The following is an 8401-nucleotide window of genomic DNA, read 5'->3' on the forward strand; positions in this document are numbered from 1 at the left end:
AAGAAAGAGCGCAGAGAGAGAGAGAGCGCAGAGAGAGAGAGCGCAGAGAGAGAGAAAGAAAAAGCGCAGAGAGAGAAAGAAAGAAAGAGCGCAGAGAGAGAGAGAGAGCGCAGAGAGAGAGGGAAAGAGCGCAGAGAGAAAGAGAGCGCAGAGAGAGAGAGCGCAGAGAGAAAGAAAGAGCATTGAGCGAGAGAAAGAGCGCAGAGAGAGGAAGAAAGAGCGCAGAGAGAGAAAGAAAGAGCGCAGAGAGAGAAAGAAAGAGCGCAGAGAGAGAAAGAAAGAGCGCAGAGAGAGAAAGAAAGAGCGCAGAGAGAGAGAATATAGCGCAGAGAGAGAGAAAGAGCGCAGAGAGAGAGAAAGAGCGCAGAGAGAGAGAAAGAAAGAGCGCAGAGAGAGAGAAAGAAAGAGCGCAGAGAGAAAGAAAGAGTGCTGAGAGAGAAAGAAAGAGCGCAGAGAGAGAGAGTGCAGAGAGAAAGAAAGAGCGCAGAGAGAGAGAAAGAAAATGCTCAGAGAGAAAGAAAGAGCGCAGAGAGAGAAAGAAAGAGCGCAGAGAGAGAAAGAAAGAGCGCAGAGATAGAGAAAGAGCGCAGAGAGAGAGAAAGAAAGAGCGCAGAGAGAGAGAAAGAAAGAGCGCAGAGAGAGAAAGAAAGAAAGAGCGCAGAGAGAGAGAGAGAGAGCGCAGAGAGAGAGGAACAAAGAGCGCAGAGAGAGAGAGAAAGAGCGCAGAGAGAGAGAGAAAGAACACAGAGAGAAATAGAGCGCAGACAGAGAGAGAGCGCAGAGAGAGAGCGCAGAGAGAGAGCGAAAGAAAAAGCGCAGAGAGAGAGAAAGAGCGCTAGAGAAAGAAAAAGCGCAGAGAGAGAGAGGAAGAAAGAGCGCAGAGAGAGAAAGAAAGAAAGAGCGCAGAGAGAGAAAGAAAGAGCGCAGAGAGAGAGAGCACAGAGAGAGAGAGCGCAGAGAGAGAGAGCGCAGAGAGAAAGAAAGAGCGCAGAGAGAGAGAAATAGCGCAGAGAGAGAGAAAGAAAGTGCGCAGAGAGAAAGAAAGAAAGAGCGCAGAGAGAGAAAGAAAGAAAGAGCGCAGAGAAAGAAAGAAAGAGTGCAGAGAGAGAAAGAAAGAGCGCAGAGAGAGAGAAAGAAAGAGCGCAGAGAGAGAAAGAAAGATCGCAGAGAGAGAGCGCAGAGAGAGAGAAAGAAAGAGCGCAGAGAAAGAAAGAGTGCAGAGAGAGAAAGCAAGAGCACACAGAGAGAGAAAGAGCGCAGAGAGAGAGAAAGAGCGCAGAGAGAGAGAAAGAAAGAGCGCAGAGAGAGAGAAAGAAAGAGCGCAGAGAGAGAGAAAGAAAGAGCGCAGAGAGAGAGAAAGAAAGAGCGCAGAGAGAGAAAGAAAGAGCGCAGAGAGAGAGAATGAGCGCAGAGAGAGAAAGAGCGCAGAGAGAGAAAGATAGAAAGAGCGCAGAGAGAGAAAGAAAGAGCGCAGAGAGAGAAAGAAAGAGCGCAGAGAGAGAGAGAAAGAAAAAGCGCAGAGAGAGAAAGAAAGAGCGCAGAGAGAGAGAGAAAGAAAGAGCGCAGAGAGAGAGAAAGCGCAGAGAGAGAGAGAGCGCAGAGAGAGAGAGAGCGCCGAGAGAGAGAGCGCAGAGAGAGAGAAAGAAAGAGCGCAGAGAGAAAGAAAGCGCAGAGAGAGAGAGAGCGCAGAGAGAGAGAGAGCGCAGAGAGAGAGAGAGCGCAGAGAGAGAGAGAGCGCAGAGAGAGAAAGAAAGAAAGAGCGCAGAGAGAGAGAAAGCGCAGAGAGAGAGAGAGCGCAGAGAGAGAGAGAGCGCAGAGAGAGAGAAAGAAAGAGCGCAGAGAGAGAGAAAGAGCGCAGAGAGAGAGAGGAAGAAAGAGCGCAGAGAGAGAAAGAAAGAAAGAGCGCAGAGAGAGAGAAAGAGCGCAGAGAGAGAGAAAGAGCGCAGAGAGAGAGAAAGAAAGAGCGCAGAGAGAGAGAAAGAAAGAGCGCAGAGAGAGAGAAAGAAAGAGCGCAGAGAGAGAAAGAAAGAGCGCAGAGAGAGAAAGAAAGAGCGCAGAGAGAGAAAGAAAGAGCGCAGAGAGAGAGCGCAGAGAGAAAGAAAGAGCGCAGAGAGAGAAAAAGAAAATGCGCAGAGAGAAAGAAAGAGCGCAGAGAGAGAAAGAAAGAGCGCAGAGAGAGCGAGCACAGAGAGAGAGAGCGCAGAGAGAGAGAGCGCAGAGAGAAAGAAAGAGCGCAGAGAGAGAGAAATAGCGCAGAGAGAGAGAAAGAAAGTGCGCAGAGAGAAAGAAAGAAAGAGCGCAGAGAGAGAAAGAAAGAAAGAGCGCAGAGAAAGAAAGAAAGAGTGCAGAGAGAGAAAGAAAGAGCGCAGAGAGAGAGAAAGAAAGAGCGCAGAGAGAGAAAGAAAGATCGTAGAGAGAGAGCGCAGAGAGAGAGAAAGAAAGAGCGCAGAGAAAGAAAGAGTGCAGAGAGAGAAAGCAAGAGCGCACAGAGAGAGAAAGAGCGCAGAGAGAGAGAAAGAGCGCAGAGAGAGAGAAAGAAAGAGCGCAGAGAGAGAGAAAGAAAGAGCGCAGAGAGAGAGAAAGAAAGAGCGCAGAGAGAGAGAAAGAAAGAGCGCAGAGAGAGAAAGAAAGAGCGCAGAGAGAGAGAATGAGCGCAGAGAGAGAAAGAGCGCAGAGAGAGAAAGATAGAAAGAGCGCAGAGAGAGAAAGAAAGAGCGCAGAGAGAGAAAGAAAGAGCGCAGAGAGAGAGAGAAAGAAAAAGCGCAGAGAGAGAAAGAAAGAGCGCAGAGAGAGAGAGAAAGAAAGAGCGCAGAGAGAGAGAAAGCGCAGAGAGAGAGAGAGCGCAGAGAGAGAGAGAGCGCCGAGAGAGAGAGCGCAGAGAGAGAGAAAGAAAGAGCGCAGAGAGAAAGAAAGCGCAGAGAGAGAGAGAGCGCAGAGAGAGAGAGAGCGCAGAGAGAAAGAGAGCGCAGAGAGAGAAAGAAAGAAAGAGCGCAGAGAGAGAGAAAGCGCAGAGAGAGAGAGAGCGCAGAGAGAGAGAGAGCGCAGAGAGAGAGAAAGAAAGAGCGCAGAGAGAGAGAAAGAGCGCAGAGAGAGAGAGGAAGAAAGAGCGCAGAGAGAGAAAGAAAGAAAGAGCGCAGAGAGAGAGAAAGAGCGCAGAGAGAGAGAAAGAGCGCAGAGAGAGAGAAAGAGCGCAGAGAGAGAGAAAGAAAGAGCGCAGAGAGAGAGAAAGAAAGAGCGCAGAGAGAGAGAAAGAAAGAGCGCAGAGAGAGAAAGAAAGAGCGCAGAGAGAGAAAGAAAGAGCGCAGAGAGAGAAAGAAAGAGCGCAGAGAGAGAGCGCAGAGAGAAAGAAAGAGCGCAGAGAGAGAAAAAGAAAATGCGCAGAGAGAAAGAAAGAGCGCAGAGAGAGAAAGAAAGAAAGAGCGCAGAGAGAGAAAGAAAGAGCGCAGAGAGAGAGAGCGCAGAGAGAGAGAGCACAGAGAGAAAGAAAGAGCGCAGAGAGAGAGAAAGAGCGCAGAGAGAGAGAAAGAGCGCAGAGAGAGAGAAAGAAAGAGCGCAGAGAGAGAGAAAGAAAGAGCGCAGAGAGAGAGAAAGAAAGAGCGCAGAGAGAGAAAGAAAGAGCGCAGAGAGAGAAAGAAAGAGCGCAGAGAGAGAAAGAAAGAGCGCAGAGAGAGAGCGCAGAGAGAAAGAAAGAGCGCAGAGAGAGAAAAAGAAAATGCGCAGAGAGAAAGAAAGAGCGCAGAGAGAGAAAGAAAGAAAGAGCGCAGAGAGAGAAAGAAAGAGCGCAGAGAGAGAGAGCGCAGAGAGAGAGAGCACAGAGAGAAAGAAAGAGCGCAGAGAGAGAGAAATAGCGCAGAGAGAGAGAAATAGCGCAGAGAGAGAGAAAAAGTGCGCAGAGAGAAAGAAAGAGCGCAGAGAGAAAGAAAGAGCGCAGAGAGAGAGAAAGAAAGAGAGCAGAGAGAGATAAAGAAAGAGAGCAGAGAGAGAAAGAAAGAGCGTAGAGAGAGAAAGAAAGAGCGCAGAGAGAGAGAGAAAGAAAGAGCGCAGAGAGAGAAAGAAAGAGCGCAGAGAGAGAGAAAGAAAGAGCGCAGAGAGAGAGAAAGAAAGAGCGCAGAGAGAAAGAAAGAGCGCAGAGAGAGAGAAAGAAAGAGCGCAGAGAGAGAGAAAGAAAGAGCGCAGTGAGAGAGAAAGAAAGAGCGCAGAGAGAGAGAGAAAGAGCGCAGAGAGAGAGAGAGCGCAGAGAGAGAGAGCGCAGAGAGAGAGAAAGAAAAAGCGCAGAGAGAGAAAGAAAGAGCGCAGAGAAAGAAAGAAAGAGCGCAGAGAGAGAGAGAGCGCAGAGAGAGAGGGAAAGAGCGCAGAGAGAAAGAGAGCGCAGAGAGAGAGAGCGCAGAGAGAAAGAAAGAGCGAAGAGAGAGAGAAAGAGCGCAGAGAGAGGAAGAAAGAGCGCAGAGAGAGAAAGAAAGAGCGCAGAGAGAGAAAGAAAGAGCGCAGAGAGAGAAAGAAAGAGCGCAGAGAGAGAAAGAAAGAGCGCAGAGAGAGAGAAAGAGCGCAGAGAGAGAGAAAGAGCGCAGAGAGAGAGAAAGAGCGCAGAGAGAGAGAAAGAAAGAGCGCAGAGAGAGAGAAAGAAAGAGCGCAGAGAGAAAGAAAGAGCGCTGAGAGAGAAAGAAAGAGCGCAGAGAGAGAGAGCGCAGAGAGAAAGAAAGAGCGCAGAGAGAGAGAAAGAAAATGCTCAGAGAGAAAGAAAGAGCGCAGAGAGAGAAAGAAAGAGCGCAGAGAGAGAAAGAAAGAGCGCAGAGATAGAGAAAGAGCGCAGAGAGAGAAAGAAAGAGCGCAGAGAGAGAAAGAAAGAAAGAGCGCAGAGAGAGAGAGAGAGCGCAGAGAGAGAGGAACAAAGAGCGCAGAGAGAGAGAGAAAGAGCGCAGAGAGAGAGAGAAAGAACACAGAGAGAAATAGAGCACAGACAGAGAGAGAGCGCAGAGAGAGAGCGCAGAGAGAGAGCGAAAGAAAGAGCGCAGAGAGAGAGAAAGAGCGCTAGAGAAAGAAAAAGCGCAGAGAGAGAGAGGAAGAAAGAGCGCAGAGAGAGAAAGAAAGAAAGAGCGCAGAGAGAGAAAGAAAGAGCGCAGAGAGAGAGAGCACAGAGAGAGAGAGCGCAGAGAGAGAGAGCGCAGAGAGAAAGAAAGAGCGCAGAGAGAGAGAAATAGCGCAGAGAGAGAGAAAGAAAGTGCGCAGAGAGAAAGAAAGAAAGAGCGCAGAGAGAGAAAGAAAGAAAGAGCGCAGAGAAAGAAAGAAAGAGTGCAGAGAGAGAAAGAAAGAGCGCAGAGAGAGAGAAAGAAAGAGCGCAGAGAGAGAAAGAAAGATCGCAGAGAGAGAGCGCAGAGAGAGAGAAAGAAAGAGCGCAGAGAAAGAAAGAGTGCAGAGAGAAAGCAAGAGCGCACAGAGAGAGAAAGAGCGCAGAGAGAAAGAGCGCAGAGAGAGAGAAAGAAAGAGCGCAGAGAGAGAGAAAGAAAGAGCGCAGAGAGAGAGAAAGAAAGAGCGCAGAGAGAGAGAAAGAAAGAGCGCAGAGAGAGAGAGAAAGAGCGCAGAGAGAGAAAGATAGAAAGAGCGCAGAGAGAGAAAGAAAGAGCGCAGAGAGAGAAAGAAAGAGCGCAGAGAGAGAAAGAGCGCAGAGAGAGAGAAAGAGCGCAGAGAGAGAGAAAGAGCGCAGAGAGAGAGAAAGAAAGAGCGCAGAGAGAGAAAGAAAGAGCGCAGAGAGAGAAAGCAAGAGCGCAGAGAGAGAAAGAAAGAGCGCAGAGAGAGAGAGCGCAGAGAAAGAAAGAAAGAGCGCAGAGAGAGAGAGCGCAGAGAAAGAGAGAGCGCAGAGAGAAAGAAAGAGCGCAGAGAGAGAGAAAGAGCGCAGAGAGAAAGAAAGAGCGCAGAGAGAGAAAGAAAGAGCGCAGAGAGAGAGAAAGAAAGAAAAAGCGCAGAGAGAGAAAGAAAGAGCGCAGAGAGAGAGAAAGAAAGAGCGCAGAGAGAGAAAGAAAGAGCGCAGAGAGAGAGAAAGAAAGAGCGCAGAGAGAGAGAAAGAGCGCAGAGAGAGAAAGAAAGAGCGCAGAGAGAGAGAGAGAGCAGAGAGAGAAAGAGCGCAGAGAGAGAGAAAGAAAGAGCGCAGAGAGAGAGAGAAAGAAAGAGCGCAGAGAGAGAGAAAGCGCAGAGAGAGAGAGAGCGCAGAGAGAGAGAGAGCGCCGAGAGAGAGAGCGCAGAGAGAGAGAAAGAAAGAGCGCAGAGAGAGAGAAAGAAAGAGCGCAGAGAGAGAGAGAGCGCAGAGAGAGAGAGTGCAGAGAGAGAGAGAGCGCAGAGAGAGAAAGAAAGAAAGAGCGCAGAGAGAGAGAAAGCGCAGAGAGAGAGAGAGCGCAGAGAGAGCGAGAGAGCGCAGAGAGAGAGAAAGAAAGAGCGCAGAGAGAGAGAAAGAGCGCAGAGAGAGAGAGGAAGAAAGAGCGCAGAGAGAGAAAGAAAGAAAGAGCGCAGAGAGAGAGAAAGAGCGCAGAGAGAGAGAAAGAGCGCAGAGAGAGAGAAAGAGCGCAGAGAGAGAAAGAAAGAGCGCAGAGAGAGAGAGCAGAGAGAGAAAGAGCGCAGAGAGAGAGAAAGAAAGAGCGCAGAGAGAGAGAAAGAAAGAGCGCAGAGAGAGAAAGAAAGAGCGCAGAGAGAGAAAGAAAGAGCGCAGAGAGAGAAAGAAAGAGCGCAGAGAGAGAGCGCAGAGAGAAAGAAAGAGCGCAGAGAGAGAAAAAGAAAATGCGCAGAGAGAAAGAAAGAGCGCAGAGAGAGAAAGAAAGAAAGAGCGCAGAGAGAGAAAGAAAGAGCGCAGAGAGAGAGAGCGCAGAGAGAGAGAGCACAGAGAGAAAGAAAGAGCGCAGAGAGAGAGAAATAGCGCAGAGAGAGAAATAGCGCAGAGAGAGAGAAAAAGTACGCAGAGAGAAAGAAAGAGCGCAGAGAGAAAGAAAGAGCGCAGAGAGAGAGAAAGAAAGAGAGCAGAGAGAGATAAAGAAAGAGAGCAGAGAGAGAAAGAAAGAGCGTAGAGAGAGAAAGAAAGAGCGCAGAGAGAGAGAGAAAGAAAGAGCGCAGAGAGAGAAAGAAAGAAAGAGCGCAGAGAGAGAGAAAGCGCAGAGAGAGAGAGAGCGCAGAGAGAGAGAGAGAGCGCAGAGAGAGAGAAAGAAAGAGCGCAGAGAGAGAGAAAGAGCGCAGAGAGAGAGAGGAAGAAAAAGCGCAGAGAGAGAGAGGAAGAAAGAGCGCAGAGAGAGAAAGAAAGAAAGAGCGCAGAGAGAGAGAAAGAGCGCAGAGAGAGAGAAAGAGCGCAGAGAGAGAGAAAGAGCGCAGAGAGAGAGAAAGAGCGCAGAGAGAGAGAAAGAGCGCAGAGAGAGAGAAAGAAAGAGCGCAGAGAGAGAGAAAGAAAGAGCGCAGAGAGAGAGAAAGAAAGAGCGCAGAGAGAGAAAGAAAGAGCGCAGAGAGAGAAAGAAAGAGCGCAGAGAGAGAAAGAAAGAGCGCAGAGAGAGAGCGCAGAGAGAAAGAAAGAGCGCAGAGAGAGAAAAAGAAAATGCGCAGAGAGAAAGAAAGAGCGCAGAGAGAGAAAGAAAGAGCGCAGAGAGAGAGAGCGCAGAGAGAGAGAGCACAGAGAGAAAGAAAGAGCGCAGAGAGAGAGAAATAGCGCAGAGAGAGAGAAATAGCGCAGAGAGAGAGAAAAAGTGCGCAGAGAGAAAGAAAGAGCGCAGAGAGAAAGAAAGAGCGTAGAGAGAGAGAAAGAAAGAGCGCAGAGAGAGAGAAAGAAAGAGCGCAGTGAGAGAGAAAGAAAGAGCGCAGAGAGAGAAAGAAAGAGCGCAGAGAGAGAGAGAGCGCAGAGAGAGAGAGCGCAGAGAGAGAATGAAAGAAAAAGCGCAGAGAGAGAAAGAAAAAGCGCAGAGAGAGAAAGAAAGAAAGAGCGCAGAGAGAGAGAAAGCGCAGAGAGAGAGAGAGCGCAGAGAGAGAGAGAGCGCCGAGAGAGAGAGCGCAGAGAGAGAGAAAGAAAGAGCGCAGAGAGAGAGAAAGCGCAGAGAGAGAGAGAGCGCAGAGAGAGAGAGAGCGCAGAGAGAGAGAGCGCGCAGAGAGAGAAAGAAAGAGCGCAGAGAGAGAGAAAGAAAGAGCGCAGAGAGAGAGAGAAAGAAAGAGCGCAGAGAGAGAGAAAGCGCAGAGAGAGAGAGCGCAGAGAGAGAGAGAGCGCCGAGAGAGAGAGCGCAGAGAGAGAGAAAGAAAGAGCGCAGAGAGAGAGAAAGCGCAGAGAGAGAGAGAGCGCAGAGAGAGAGAGAGCGCAGAGAGAGAAAGAAAGAAAGAGCGCAGAGAGAGAGAAAGCGCAGAGAGAGAGAGAGCGCAGAGAGAGAGAGAGAGCGCAGAGAGAGAG

The sequence above is a fragment of the Ascaphus truei genome, unplaced genomic scaffold, assembly GCF_040206685.1.
Source record: "Ascaphus truei isolate aAscTru1 unplaced genomic scaffold, aAscTru1.hap1 HAP1_SCAFFOLD_269, whole genome shotgun sequence".
NCBI lineage: Eukaryota > Metazoa > Chordata > Amphibia > Anura > Ascaphidae > Ascaphus > Ascaphus truei.